Source organism: Carcharhinus amblyrhynchos, chromosome 21, assembly GCF_965287045.1.
Source record: "Carcharhinus amblyrhynchos chromosome 21, sCarAmb.v2.hapA, whole genome shotgun sequence".
Lineage (NCBI taxonomy): Eukaryota > Metazoa > Chordata > Chondrichthyes > Carcharhiniformes > Carcharhinidae > Carcharhinus > Carcharhinus amblyrhynchos.
Genome location: NC_137344.1, coordinates 28,412,047 through 28,428,582, shown reverse-complemented (window position 1 = coordinate 28,428,582; position 16,536 = coordinate 28,412,047). Strand labels below are relative to the sequence as shown.

Sequence of the window (16,536 nt, the reverse complement as noted above, 5' to 3'; positions counted from 1 at the left end):
TCCATTGTACTAATCAAAACTACTTATAACCATTGAGCTCATATCAGTGTTTCCTAAGACATAAGAATATTTTACTTTCCATGAAGAGTTACGCTCCCAATTTAGCTTTTGTTATGCTTCTTCACTAAGCTTGTTTTCAGTCCATATGACTCAAAATATTTATGGATGTTTCTCACCCGGTCAATATAAACTGCAAATCATCGGAACAAAGAATGTGGCCATAAGGTCACTGTTAAAGATTTAACCTTGCTAATTTCTCTGAATAATCAGAGTTGGCACGTCACACTAAAAATCTTCCAGCAATTTCTTTCTTTTGATAAACACATGAATAGGACAGGAATAGAGGGACATGGTCCCGGAAGGGTAGGGGGTTTTAGTTCAGTGGGGCAGCATGTTCAGTGCAGTCTTGCATGCCCAAAAGGCCTGTTCCTGTGCTGTAATTTTCTTTGTTTAATGGATTTCACCTGAAGTATGTTTCATCCTTCAGACATTTTGCTTTCGTACAAAGTCAGAAATCTGTGTGCATTTCCTACAATAGAATTATGCAGACTGAAATCCAAACCTCTTGTAAATGTTGCACTCTAGCAAGCTCAAACCTTCTAGAAGTTTTATATTTTCTTAAATTTTGAGTTAAAAAGCACTCCCACTAAACAGAATTCTTTGTGTATTTTGACAAGATGACCTTCTTATCAAAGTGCATTGATCTGTACTTTTCAGTCAGAAACCTGAATCTTTGGGATGGCAGAGGCTCGGTTCTGACTGCCACCCACACCCACATCCCACCCCACTCACACCCCTGTTAGTTTCCACTCCAGCGGGATCTTAAGTGGCAGCAGGTGGGCCTCCTGCCCTCAGCTTGACAGAGGTCCTGCCTTGGAGAGCTGCTGGCCATTCAGATTTGCCAACATCTCTCCCACCATCCAGGCACAGCGCTTCGATGGCTGGAAGAGGCACTGCAGCTAAGCGTTGGAGCATGGAGGCCAGGTACAAGGCAGGAATCTCAGGGAGGTGAGGGGAAGGGCCTCTTCTTAAAAGGCGGGTGGGGTGCGATTGAGGTATCAGTGGGTAGGCTGCAGGGAGAGAGAGGTTTCCATTCCTTGAGGGGAGGGTGCCCCCAGTTAGAAGCGCCACAGTGGTTAGCACGTTCTCCACATATCCGCGTGGGTTTCCTCCAGGTGCTCCAGTTCCTCCCCAAATTCCAAAGATATGCAGGTTAGATTGAATGGCCATGCTAAATTTCTCCTTAGTGTCCCAAGATGTGTAGGTTAGGAGAATCAGGGGAGTAAATGTGTGGGGTTACAGGGATAGGACCTGAGTAAGGTGATCTGTCAGAGAGTCAGTGCACACTCAATGGGCAAGTGGCCTCCTTTGGCACTTTCAGGAATCTATGATTCTGATGCAGGCCCCCCATCCCCCCACTCTCCGCCTTCTTGCCTGAGATATAACATTTAATATCTTCCTATTTCCCACTCTGATCTATCTGGCCCCCACCAGCCTGAAAGCAAGTGAGCTCCATAGTTTCAACGGTTTCCTTTCTAGGTCTTTGAGGTTGAGTATCATGAGAGGGCCATAAATCATTAACAGAATCCAGGAAGTGCAACTCCTAACCGTCAGCAGTGAGAATCATTCATATTTACTGCACATTCCACTAATTTCTTGGTATTGAGCTCAAAGACCTCGAACAGAAACAGTTGTAACTATGGAGCTCGCTCCTGCAGGTCATTAATTGTTGTAGGAGGAGCTCTTTACATGAAAGCATATTTTTCCCTTTCTGATTCCTTTCATTTTCTCTCTTAATCAGAGATTTTTTTTCATCTCTATCATTCCTCACATTATCACCTTCTCTACTGTTTCCTCTGAGAACGTATATTGAAAATTCTAAACTGACCAGTTGGTGATGGAAGGGAGATACGTGGTGAGCTATCATTTTTGAGAGGCGAGCAAGGAATCGTATGTAAATTGTCCAGCAATTTGTGATGATTTGCAAATTACCATGCATTTCTTCCATGATACACACTGATGGGATTTATTACGTACCGATAATGACCGGTGCTGCTATTTTTTCAGTGATTTCTGTGCAATCGTTTCAAATTTTAACCTCTCCTTTTGTCACTCATACATTTTCTGATTGATAAGTGTAAATGGATGCACTTTGATGAGAAGGCTGCCTTGTCACAGTGCATAAAGAATTCCAATCTGAGACACAGCAGTGCAGTGAACTGGAATGATTCTACTTCATAACTGAGTGACAGACTAACAGAGATAGGCCATGTATCCCTCAGGAAATGTCTGCAATAATGCTAGCTGTCCCTCATAGGTACACTGTCAACCCTCCGCCTTAGAGACAATGTTCCATACTGTACTTGAAACCATTTATATTTTTCATATTCTGGGCATTGGGCATATCATACCTAGATTTCCTTATTAGGTAGTAAATTCAGGGACTTTTATGTTGGCAATGTGCGTGCAGTCATTGATTCTCACTATTTCATTGCTAGAACTCTGTTAAAATGCACTAGTCTTTTGAATATTTCTAGTTAGTTTTTTTTATTTGTTCATTGGATGAGAGCGTTGTTGGCTAGGTCAGCATTTATTGTCCGTCCCTTAATTTCCCTGGAGAAGATGGTGGCGAGCTGCCTTCTTGAACCGCTGCAGCCCATGTGCTGTAAGATTACCTTTGGAGCGGTTAGGAAGGAACTTCCAGGATTTTGGCCCAATGACTATGACAAATGATGATATTGTTCCAAGTCAGGCAGGGTGGTGTGTAGTTTGAATGGAAACTTGCAGGCAGTGATATTCCCAAACATCTGTTGCTGCTCTAGGTGGTAGAGGGCTTGGGTTCAAATGGTGCCACAGAAGGAACCATCATAATATGTTGCATTGAATCTTGTAGATTGTAGAAACTAATGTCAGTGTACATCAGTGGCAGAGGGAGTCGATGTTTAGTTTGGTGGATGGAGTTCCAATCAAGTGGGCTGCTTTGTCCTGGATGGTGTTGAGTTGCCGGAGTGTTGTTGGAGCTGCACTCATTCAGGCAAGTGGAGAGCAATCATCGGACAGTGTAGATTCAGAAAGAATGTTCCCAATGGTGGGAGAGTCCAGAATTAGGGATCATTGTTTGAAGATAAGTGATAAACCTTTTAGAACTGAGGTAAGGAGAAATTTCTTCAGCCAGAGGATGGTGAATGTGTGGAATTCACTAACACAGAAAGTAATTGAGACGACAATGTTGTCTGGTTTCAAGGAGAAATTAGATCTAGCTCTTGGATGATTTTGCAGCATATGGACTGCAGCGGTACAAGAAAGCAGCTCACCACTATCTCCTCAAGGGAAATTAAGGGGTGGGCAATAAATGGATCAAGGGATATGGGGGGAAGGGGAAATCAGGATATTTAATTTGAAGATCAGCCCTGATCAAAATGAATGACAGAGCAGACTCGAAGGACTGAGTGGCCTACTCCTGCTTCTAGTTTCTTTGTTCCTATATAATGCCATTGAATGTCATGGTGGGCTATTTGGTCAACTATTATTGTAAGTACTCGTCTGACTGTTGATTGACATCTCCATCAAGCGGAAGCAGCATCTCCATCCACGTCCTGCCTCCTTCCCTTTTATTGAGTCACGTAACCCCTGCTGGGTGTCTCACTAATTCTGGGATGGGCAGGCCCAACCCCTGTTATCCCAGGTCCCCGAATGAATATTGAAACATTTAGGTAGCTTTTAAGAAGAGGTAACAGAGAAGTTTGATGAGGGCAATGCCTTTAGTGTGGTGTACGTAGACTTCCAAAAGACATTTACTATAATGCTGTGCAACAGACTTGTGAGCAAAGTTATAGCTCATGATATAAAAGCAACATGGATACAGAATTGGCTGAGGAAGCAGAGAGCAATGGTTAATGGTTATTTCTCAGGCTGGAGGAAGGTTTATTGTGATGTTCTCCAGGGGATCGGTATTGGAACCTTTGCTATTTCCGATCCAAGCTTCGGTGTACAGGGAACAATTTCAAAATTTACAGATGGTACAAAACTTGGAAGCATTGTAATCTGTGAGGAGGACAATGTAGGAAGGACATAGGCAAGTTGATCGAATGGGCAGAAATGTGATAGATTAAGTTCTATGCAGAAGAATGTGAGGTGATACATTTTGGGCAGGAAGAACAGAGAGAGACAGTATACAATAAAGGGTAAAACAGTAAAGGAGGCTCAGGAGCAGAGGAACATTGGTGTGTATATATACATAACTCATTAAAGGTGGCAGGGCAGGTTGAGACCTTGGCTTTATTAGCAGGGGCCTCAAGTACAAGAGTAAGAAGGTTAAGTTAAGTTTGTATAAGACACTAGTTGGACCTCATGCTGCATACAGTGCTAGGCACCGTATTTTAGGAAGCATTGGAGAGAGTGAGGAAGAGTTTGTCAAGAATGATTCCGGGGTGAGAAATTCAGTTACGAAGAAAAATTGGAAAAGTTGGGCCTCTTTGGAGAAAAGAAAGCCAAGAGGAGATTTGATAGAAGCATTTAAAATCACGAGTGACCTGGACAGGCTAGATGGAGAGAAACTGTTCCCAATTTTCAGGAAGATCAAGAACCAGAGAACACAGGGTTGAGGTAATTGGTGAAAGAAGCAAAAATGATAAGAGAAAAATCTTTTTCACACTGTGAGTGGTTTGAGTTTGGACTACACTGCCTGAGAGTGTGGTGGAGGCAGGTTCGATTCAAACATTCAAGAGGGCATTAGATGATTATTTGAAAGGAAACAATGTGCAGGGATACGGGGAAAAGGCTGGAGAATTCAGGGAGCCAATGCAGACACGATGGGCCAAATGACCTCTTTCCGTGCTTTCCTTTGATCCTGAAGTCCAGTTTGCAGAGCTGAGGGTTTTCCTGATTCTGCCCTTCCTGATTGGGGGTTAAATTTTGGACCTACATTTTTCCTTCCGTGTAAATTCTCTTGCACACAAACACAACTATCCTCTTGGCCATGTTATCTCATGCAGCTTCACTCTCCCTGTCATTACCATCGCTGATGCAATTTCCAATCATTTAATTTGTATTGCTGTCTATCTAAATTCCGTTCCCTCCCCCTATATTCATTCTTGGTAACTGTTCTGGAAAAAACACCCTCTCAAGTCACTTAGCACGTCAGTCTCAAATTCCCAATCATCAAACCTTTGGCCTTTAATTGACCATGATACCATGGCAACTATTGATTCACTGAATCTCTCTACCACCATTTGATGCCCTTGTCCCCACTGAAACTATTTTAGTTTCTCACCCTCATCATTCCAACCTTCACTTCCTTAAGTCCAAAGGATGGAGATTTGAATATCTGTTGAATAAATGTTTTTAATTATTCATTGCCTGACTTGACCAGACCATTTATAAAAAATATGGACAATGCTCTTCATCATTTGAACATAGAATCATAGAATCCCTACAGTGTAGAAGGAAGCCATTCGGTCCATTGATTCAGCACTGACTCTCCAACTGACTAACTTACCCAGAACTTATCCCCATAACACAACAATTAATCTGTGTTCTAAGGAACAGATGAGGGGTGGAAAGAGTGCAGAAGAGTCTGTGAATTGCAGACAATGACAACATGTGTAGCTTCCTCAGTGCAATTAAAACCATTAATTGTCGGAGTACCCAATGAGAACCAAAAACGGAAAGGCATTCAACAAAGGCAGAGAGGCAATCGACACCTGCTGGAGAGAGCATTTTGAGGGTCTCCTGAACCAAGATGCATCCTTTGATATAAATGCCCTTCACACCGTCCAGCAACACATTACCCGCCATCATCTCAGCACAACTCCAGCTCGCTGCGAGTTCAAAAAAGTCATCCAACAGCTGAAAAACAACACTGCCTCTGGAGCAGATGGAATACCCACTGATGTCTTAAAATGAAGCAGAGATGCTCTCTTGACAGGAATCTACAACTCATCACCCATCCTGGAAGGAAAAAAGAGCATTCTTGGAGATCTCAGATATGTTTTAATTGTGACCAGTTTCAAGAAAGGAGACAGGTGTGACTGTGGAAGTTATTCTCCACGTGAGAATCCTCCTCAACCTCCTCCTCTCTGGGCCCCTGCTTCTGCCCATCAAGAGGCACAATGGACATGGTCTTCAGTGTGTGACAAATCCAGGGAAAGTGCGGGGAGTAGCATCAACCTCTGTACGTGGCTTTCTTCGATCTCACAAAGATCTTCGACTCTTGTCAACCATGAGGGATTACGGAACATGCTCCTCAAACGCAGCTGCCCACAGAAATGCACCATTCTCTGTCTGCTCCACAATAACATACAAGTCCTGGTCCTCCCCAACAGAACCATGGCTGACCCCCAATACGTGTGCAAACTGGGGTCAAACAAGGTTGCATCATCACACCAATGCTCTTCTCCATCTTTCTCACAGCAACGTTCCACCCCATCCACTTGAAGCTCTCCAATGGAGTGAAGCTAACCTATCAGACAAGACTTTTCAACTTCCAAAGTCTCCAGGTCTGAATCAAGATTATCCCAATTTCTGACATTGAGCTGCAGTGCACTGACAATGCCTGTGCGCGCATGCTCAGAGACTGAGCAACAAACCATCATCAATGCATTCACTGAGACATATGAGAGAATGGACCTCAGACTAAATATCTGGAAAACAAAAGTTCTCTGCCAGCCTGCTCCTGCCACACAAACATCAAGATCCATGGTGAACCCTTGGACAATGCGGATCATTTCCCATACCTTTGGATGCCTCCTCTCAGTGCGAGCAGATATAGACAATGAAATCCAACATCGACTCTAATGTTCCAATACAGTCTTCGGACATCTGAGGAACAGAATGTTTGAAGCCTGAGACCTCAAATCCAGCACCAACCTCATGGCCTACAGAGCAGCCATGGTCCTTGCCCTCCCTTTCTGCATCAGAAACCTGGACAATGTGCAGCAGACACCTCAAAACCCTGGAGAGAGATCACCAGCATTACCTCCACAAAATCCTGCAAATCCACTGGCAGGAAATGGCATACAAATGCGAGTGCCCTCTCCCAAGCTGATATCCCTAGCATTGAGGCACTAGTCATTTGATCCAGTGTGGGTGAGCGACATTGTCCGCATGCCTGACACAAGACTCCTGAACCACATGTTCTACTCCGTGCCCCACAATGGAAAATAATCACTAGTAGGACAGAGGAAATACTACAAGGACACTCTGAAAACCTCCCTAAATAAATGCAACATCTCCATCGACACATGGGAATTGTTTGGCTTAGAACACAAACTGGAGAAGAAGCATTCACAAAAGCACCAATTACCTCGAGCGTCACCAAATGGGGCAAGCAGAGGCCAAGCATAAACAACAAAGAGCGCAGCATTCGGATTGCCCCATCCACCCACCCACCTCTAACCCTCACCCACCTCGCCAAAGACCACCCGCCAAACCTGCAGCACAGCCTGCAGCCCCAGGATTGGACTATTCAACCATTGCAGAATGCACCTACCCAGAATGGAAGCGAGTCATCCTCAAGCCTGAGGGATTGCCAAAGAAGAAAATAGTCACCCTGAACCAGGACACGATGACATGAGACAAGATCGAGAAGTTATCATTAGTGTAGTTGCTGATTTCTCTGAACCTCAAACTCAATTTAATTAACAACAGATGCATCCTCCTCTCAAGTAGCAGAGAATTAGTCAGTTTGAAGCTTTGTGGTTTGTCAGTTCTTTGAGCTATGGCTATGGATTAAATGTCTCATTTACTTTCCTCCCACTCCTGCCATTCTCTCTCGCAAAGCACACTCAGAGTGACAGCGAAATGGCCATCATCCATCATTTGCTGCTCAGGCCCTCAAATGATGTTGATAGGCTAATAGTGCTTGCAACTTCTGTATTACATCTCATCTGTCTGCCAAAAGTCTAAATTAGCTTAAAATTGAATGTGTGTGAAGAGCACCAAAAGCACAGATCATTGTTACAGAAGGCTGGAAACAATTTCTGACAGTCTGTCCACATCTTTAGTCATAAACCAATGGCTCATAAAGGTTCAATTACATTAAAAAGCAATAGAAATATATTCAGGTTGTGATAAAATAAGATTTTTCTTCAATGCTGTTTTGAACCCACGTCCAAAAAGTAGTAATCTACTTCCAGAATGATAGAAACCATCCTTTACCTGTAGTACTTTATTTCTTCCAAATCTTTTGCTTTAGATACTTAAATATAGCATTTTTAAAATCACTCAAGTTTAAACATCCTGACCCGAAGCTAAAGGTTCTGCAACTATTTTTCACACCTGAAGATCTGTCAGTAATTAGATATCAACCTTGGGTTTTAGTTAATAAAGTGATAATGAGGAAAAATCATCAGAATTATGGCATTTACAGGGAACAGAGAGCACAAGCAAAAATGCGGTGATACTTTAAATGCCATAATTCGAATGACTTGTCCTCATTATCACCTTGCTAACTCTGGAAGGATTTGTGAAACCATTCATCAGTTTTTTTTTCCCGTCATTCTTTCATAAGATGTAAGGTACCACTGGCAAGGCCAGCATTTACTGCCTATCCCTAATTGTCTTTTGAACTAGTAGCTTGCTAGGCTATTTCAGAGAGTATTTACTGTGGGTCTGGAGTCACAAGTAGGTCATAATGTGGGAATACCAGCGTTGGACTGGGGTGGGCACAGTAAGAAGTCTCTCAACGCCAGGTTAAAGTCCAACAGGTTTATTTGGAATAACGAGCTTTCGGAGAACTGCTCCTTCACAAAGTGAGTCCTGATGAAGGAGCAGTGCTCCGAAAGCTCGACAGGACTCACCTGATGAAGGAGCAGTGCTCTGAAAGCTCGTGATTCCAAATAAACCTGTTGGACTTTAACCGAGTGTTATGAGTCTTAATATTTAGATCAGACCAGGAAAGGACAGTAGATTTCCTAACTTAAAGGATATTAGTTTTTACAACAATTGAACATCATTTCAATGGTCACCATTATTGAGATTATCTTCCAATTTCAGATTTTATGAAGTGAATGTAAAATTCACCAGCTACCATGGTGGGATTTGAATCCATGTCCCTAGAGCCTGGGCCTCAGGATTTCTAGCTACTATCACACTAGCATTATAAATGTTGCCATAGTCCCAGAGGATCTTAGACTGCTCTCCCCTTTGAGAGAGAGCTGACTGGTGGTGATTTCATCTCCGACAAGGGGCAAAATTGAATAGGCGGGGCCTTCATAGCCGATTCGGGAATTGAACCCATACTGCGAGCCTCATTCCACGTCACGAGCCAGCCGGCCTACCAACTGGGGTAACCGACCCCTCATTAGCACTGCTCTGTTGTCACATCATCTCTCCCTTGAAATATTATTTATTTAGCCTTTCAGCTTCTGCCACTCATTAATTGAAATGAATTCCATAAGATTAATTTGAGTTGTCAAACTTTGAATTTGAAAATAAAGAATTTTCCAGGAAAAACACTTGCAAAATTTGGTGATTAGCTATTGGACTATTATTGTTGCTTGTCCTCTGGCATCATCAGCATAAAAATGTATGAGTGGACAGATGGTCGGGATTAGCTGTTTTAAAAGAAGTAACTTGTTTACTTTTGGATTTTGAACAACTGGGACTACGTTAGCATTTAAAATTTGCTTTTGAAATCATGTGGCTGGACAATTTGTGCTCTTTCTTTCCCGGAGTACTTGTAAATGAAATAAGCTGCTGAAGAATGTGATCATAAAGCTGTTTATTAAAACGTTTACCAGCTGCAGCTGAACATTTATACAGTTCATTAAGATTGATCAGTGCTACTCTAGCAGAATGGAAGAAATACAAACTGCAAACTCGAATCTCCATCCGTTCCCCTACGTTGTGGTATATGTCCACGAAACACAGGAAGCTAACACACAGGTGCAGCAAGTAAGCAGGAAGACTACTAGAAGGTTGGGGTATAAGAACAGGGAGGTCTTGCTGCAATTGTACAAGGTACCAATAAGACCACATCTGGAGTATTGTGAGGCGTTTTGGGCCATTACTGAAGGAAAGATATTACTTCACTGGATCCAGTTTAGAGTATATTCACTAAGATGACCTCTGGTATGGAGAGATCGTCTTATGAGGAAACAGGTTGGGACTCTACTCATTGGAATTCGGAAGAATAAGAGTTGATCTCATTGAAACATATAGGATCCTTAAGGGGCTTGATTGGGTAAATTCTGAGAAGATGTTTCCCCTCAGCATTTCTCTTGGAGAGTCTAGGGCTAGAACTCATAGGTTGGAATTTTACTGCCTCGCCCACTCCAGAATCGGGGCGGGCGAGGCTCAGTATGGCATTCTTCATTGGCATCGGGTGGGATCTTACAACCCTTAGGTGGGCAGGGCAGTAAAATTCAGGTAATAGTCTCAGAATTAAGGGGCACAAATTTAAGCCTGAGATGAGCAGCGATGTCTTCTCAGAGGGTTGCAAGTCTTTGAAACTCCCTGGGGGCAGAGTCTTTGTGTATCTTTAAAGTTAAGATATGCAGATCTTTGGTTAGTAAGGGAATCAAGGGTTACAGGATAAGGGCAGGAAAGTGAACGCGAGGAATGTCAGATTAGCCATGATCCTAATGAATGAAGGAGCAGGCTTGAGGGCAGAACAGCCTTTGTTGTTCCAATTTCTTATGATCTTATGGTCTTATCAATAAGCTAAGTGAGTGAGCAAATTATATTAATATTTATTTATTAGTTACAAGTAGGCTTACAGTAATTCTGCAATGAAGTTATTGTGAAAATCCCCCAGTCATCACATCCGGTGCCTGTTCAGGTACACTGAGGGAGAATTTAGCATGGCCAATGCATCTAATCAGCACATCATTCAGACTCTGGTAGGAAACCCACACAGACACGAGGAGAATGTGCAACGTCCACGCAGTCAGTCACCCAAGCCGGGAATTGAACTCGGGTCCCTGGCACTGTGGGGCAGCAGTGTTAACCATTATGTCACTGTGCCGCCCTATGTGTTATAATGTGGGAAAGTGTGAAATTGTCCACTTTGGCACAAAGAATAAACAAGATGCATATTATCTAAATGGTGAGAGATTGAAGAACCCTGACTTGCAGAGGGATATGGGTATCCTTGTACATGAAATGTCATATCCCATACCAAATTTAGTATGCAAGTACACCGAGTAAGTAGGAAAGGTGTTAGAATGTTATAATTTATTGCTTCTACACGTTCAGTTTGCCTGCTCCAATAAATCAAATGACCCTGCAATTTGAAGAATGTAATAGCAGGGAGAAGTAATCTTTAATGGGTTGAAAGAATTTCTAGTTTAATTTAGAGATCATTGTATGTACCTGTACAGGTAACTAACCATCTGGGTATCATATGACAAATTTAATTCAATGTTTTGTGAAATGTATTTAATTTCAGTGTAATGTTTGTTTTCAGAAGATGTTCACGTTTAATTGGTATCAGACTAAGATTATAGATATTGGGCATCAAGAGGCTTTCATCTATATCCATCAAAGCAGATGGGGCAGGAGGGGGGGATACAGCTGCTTGTGTTTAATGAAGGGCAGCTGTCATTTTCCCTGTTTGTCAGTTCCTTTGATTAATTTAATCTCTCCTCCTTCACGGCAAGGGATTTTAATCATGATTTTTTTTCCCCATTATTGCTAGATGATGATCCAAAGATGTGCAGGTTAGGTGAATTGGACATGCTAAATTGCCCCCCAAGTGCCCAAAGGTGCGTACATTTAGATTGATTAGCCATGGGAAATGTGTGGGGTTATGGGGATAGGACGGATAGGGGACCTAGATAAGATAGTCTGTCAGAGAGTCAGTGCAGACTCGATAGGTCAAATGGCCTCTCCTGCAATGTGGGGATTCTCTGATTTTTATGTTTCTATGATGCAAAAGCAAAACTCAAACTTTTCCAATTTCTGATAACCTTTTGGTGGAATCTTCCTGTCCTGCCCACCGTGGGTGGGTGGGTGAGGATGGGGGGAGTGGTTGGCACACCATTCAAAGGTCCATTGACCTCAGGTGGGATTTTCTGGTTTTGGGACGAGCGTGGAGAGAAGATCCCACCCATCCTTTGTGCCAGTACTTTTGAGAATAAAATTACTTTTTTTCTTGATGATGTTTGACCGGGTGATATTAAACTGACAAAAACAGATAAATAGTGAATGTCCCAAAACCCTTCCTCTGCTAAATGGACAATTGCCATGAAGACATTATGATTTTTTAAAAAACTTTTTTGTGTTGACATTTGCATTTGTAGGTTGTTCAAATCCAATGTTATAAGTATTCGAGTGTATAGGCACACTTGCCACCATCAGCTTATCCCAAAGTCACCGTAGGAAACAAATCTATTTCTTAAAAACAATGGGGAGCTCAGATGTAACCTTCTCCTTCCCTGCAGATTATTTGGCGCACACACATAGGAAGCACTCTCAGGAAATCATTCCTCTGATTGTGTATAGCATCAGTTTTAAAAGGGCAAATATATCACATCAGAATATGTTTAATTGGGCAAATGTCTAATTTTTCCAAACATTAAACCTGTGTATGCCATCTCCGGGAGCTCATGTGAATCTCATAGAATGGACTCCTTATGAAAGAATATCAGAGTTAAAGATTGCCTTTCTATTCCTCGCCCTCTTTTTGTCTGTGGATGTCAAAGTAGCCAAAACAAAAGAGAGAAGTTCCTTTGATTGCCTCTCACTGGGAAATTATTTCTCAACAGAATTTTCAAAAATAGGCATAAAGTGGACAGTTTATGATGCCGACCGGACGATGAAGGGCAACTATCTCAGTAAAAAGAAGGAAAGGATAAGGACAGGTCATTATTTCCATGCATCTATTTCAGGATATTCAATAAGGCATTAGTATAATATAGTATGGTATTAATATTCACTGCTGCAGATGGTTGAAGGTGGAAAGTGTTAGTCTTCAAAGCAGGAAGAGGCATCTTTAACCTGTTATGGGTTTATGGTTGAATATCACAACCTTCTTCATTTGAAAGGTGTTATTCTTCCTTGCCTGAGAAATTAATTCTCCACCCTTCACCTTCCATTTCCTTTCTGATCAAATTGTTCTGTGCCTTCTCAAGCTTAATGAGGCCTTTTTCTAGTCACATTTCCTCCTACTTCTGAGTTTAGAAAGCTGAACACCTGTGGTGTGGCAATGAGGTGACGTGCAAACTAAAAGGTGAATAGTTTTATTCGGCGTTACTTCCTGATTTGGATTCTGAATTTTCTCCATTTATTTTGTTTTCTGTTTATTCTGGGAACGAGGAAGAAAACTTCACATCAAAGATGTTGCTGAAGATCTTTTTGAAATAAGTGCACCTGAGTAGGAGAAAAAGTTCAGCAACATCACTAATGAAGAGGCTGAGAAACATAGAATGAATTTTTGCGCAGATAGAGAGCCTCCCCATCTTAGCAAAAATGATTACAAAGTTATAAATCCAAATGTCTGAAGGTATGAACTCAGCCCCATCATTTTCACAGGTGTGGGGAAGCCGGGTGGGTTCTAATCTGCACATCTGTGGTTCACGGTGACAACTGTCAGATCTGACTTTCTCTAGTTGGATGGCCAACTCATACGCTTGGGACCACTGGGGGAAGGCCTAAGCTTACTGGAGCCCTTTTGGAGAAGTAAGGTATCCTTTAGCTATGGCCCCAGGACACTTTGAGAAAGATCTGGTGCCCCTTGGGAGAGATAAGGTGTCCCTTGGGAGAGGTCAAATACTCTTTAGCATTGTTAAAAATAAACATGAAGGTATGTAAAAAGTGTATAAATGCATTGAAACTCTGAAACACATTGGAATGGAAATCTGATTGAGACTAACAAGAGGATTATCAAGAGAGCTGTCAAGTAAATTGTGAAGAAAACGATCAAACAGCTGTCAAAAGGAACTGACAAGCTGTCAAAATATTTATATCTCCTGCTTTTTAAATATTTGTGGAACAAAACTGTCCGTAGTATTAAAAAAAAATTAATGCTTGCTATTTAACTCTGTCTGTTGACATACGCCCGAGGGCTACCATTGTAGTAAAATGTTGCAAATGCTGAAAATCTGAAATTAGAACAGAGAATGCTGGATAAAATCAGAGCACTGGCAGCATCTGTGGAGAGAAAAATAGAGTTAACATTGAGCCCATGTGATTCTCAAGTCATTATGGACTTGAAACATTAACTCTGTTTTACTCTTAACAGATGTTGCCAGACCTGTTGAGTATATCCAGCATCTTCTGTTCTTGTTTCAGGCTAATAGTAAAGGATTAGTACTAGATGAATGGCTCTCCAAATTTTCCTGTCCCCCATCTGCGTAATGCCTGCCACTGTGAGGGCTGGAAAATCCTGTGCTTTTGAAGTGGAAATATGAATACAAATGTATATTTTTATAAAGAAGTGGAAGTAGTTAAATGAAGTGAATGTTCTTGTTTATTAATGAGAATTTTTATTTTTGGTAATGTGCAATTCATCAATGGATGCTTAAGAGCTTTATTTATCTTGGAATTCACTTCCTAACAGCACTGTGGGTGCACTGACACTTCAGGGACTGCAGCAGTTCTAGAAGTAGCTCACTACCACCTTCTCAAGGGCAACTAGGGATGGGCAATAAAATGTTGGTCAAGTCACATCCCATAAATTGTTAGATTTTTAAATATGTAAGAGGATTCATGGGAGTGTGTTAAAGTTAAAGTTTATTTATTAATCACAAATTGGCTTACATTAACACAGCAATGAAATTATTGTGGAAATCCCCTAGTTATCACACTCTGGCACTTGTTCAGGTACACTGAGGAAGAATTTAGCATGGCCACTATACCTAACCAGCATGTATTTTAGACTGTGGGAGGAAACAGGAGCACCCTGGGGAAATCTACACAGACATGGGGACAATGTGCAAACGCCACACATCAGTGACCTGAGCCGGGATTTGAACCTGGATCCCTGGTGCTGTAAGGCAGCAGTGCTAACTACTGTGCCAACGTGCTGCCTCAACCTATGCCCTGGTTAGAGGGGCATTGGTTGGTATGTGTATGAAGTATCATGCGGGTTGGTGGAGGGACATAGGCTGGTATTGAGGGTATAAGTGATCATGGAGGTGAGGCAGAGGTGTATAGGTTGGCATTGGATGGTGAGAGACCATGGGAGTGGGTTGCACTGCTTAAATTGGCATGAAGTCCTAGCAATGCCTAATAATGATCACTGGTGCAGCTGGGGTTGCAATAACTATTGGCCAATCTGATTGGGAAAGATTCTGAAGAGGTGACTTCCATCTATTAAGCAGCAACACTCCCACTTTCTGCTTATTCCAGCTGCCTGCTTATTGCTCTTGGGAAAGCCTTTTAAAAGTTGGTTGGTGTGTAACCGACTCTCCTAACAGCACAGGAACAATATACCACCCCTCCCATGTAAAATGCAGTCCATGGTGTCCAACCTATTACCCATAGGCCACTTCCAGTCTGCAAGCTTTGATATGGTTAATGAAGCCCCAAATATTGCAATTATACTTTTCAGTGGCATACATGTGGGCTCGAACTCTATCATCCTCATGCAATTTAGTGGGTTTGGTATTGTGAAGTCTGTAGGTCATACAGAGTGAAAATTACTCTCACTATCTGAAAGTGTTGTCTCCTGTTGGATAAATTTAGGTCTTAAGTAGAGAGCAGCACCCTATCATCAATGCAAGTGTCTTTCTCAATCTGTAATCGGCATGAAATTTGAAAACAAACTGAGCAATAGCAAAAGTAAATAAGCATTGAAGAGGGAATAATCCTAGTGCTGACGTGCATTGTGAGTCAAGGTATTTATAGAAGAGGCACGATTAGCTAATTGATCTCTTCCTGCACAGAAATAAGAGTCATTCTGTTTCAAAGATTAAACGTTTGTAAGGCAAACCGGGTACTGCTTGGTATGATTTTTATTTCTGTGTGAATTATGTTTTATGCTCTTAATCCTGAGGCACAGTTTAGGAATTTCCCAATTCAACTTCATTTTATTGACTTCATTTTTACTGAGATATTTCTGCTAATTGTAGTTTTGACGAATAACTGCCTCATCATCTTGCTTACTCAAGTTTCAAGTTCGCAATAACTTTGGATTATTTTTAGAATTAATCCTGTTACGCTTGTTAATAAATTGTTCAACTGAGCTTTAGCCTGTACCATGTCCAATCATCTTTGCACAGATAGGTTGCATACTCATATTTCTTTCGCCCTGTTTCTTAACCATTTCCCCAAAACCATTATAGCTGTCATAGAATAGAATCATAAAATCACTGTAGTGCAGAAGGAGGCCATTTGGCCCATCAAGTCTGCAGTGACCACAATCCCACCTAGGCCCGATATCCTTAACCCATTTTATTTGCCCTGCTTTTTCCCCCTTTCACTATGACCATGCTAAATTGTCCCTGTCAACCTAACTTGTACATCTTCAGACTTGGGGAGGACACCAGACCACCCAGAGGAAACCCACACAGACATGAGGAGAATGTGCCAACCCCACACAGTGACACGAGGCTGGAAATGAACCCAGGTTCCTGAGGCAGTAAGATAGCAGTG

At 42.0% G+C, this 16,536-nt stretch overlaps 1 protein-coding gene across 2 annotated transcripts in view; it reads left to right on the top strand.

Annotated features, from left to right (window-relative positions):
• mgat5b (alpha-1,6-mannosylglycoprotein 6-beta-N-acetylglucosaminyltransferase B) overlaps window positions 1–16,536 on the top strand; it is an 834,607-nt gene that overhangs the window by 143,581 nt on the left and 674,490 nt on the right. The gene's annotated exons all lie outside the window — the stretch shown is intronic.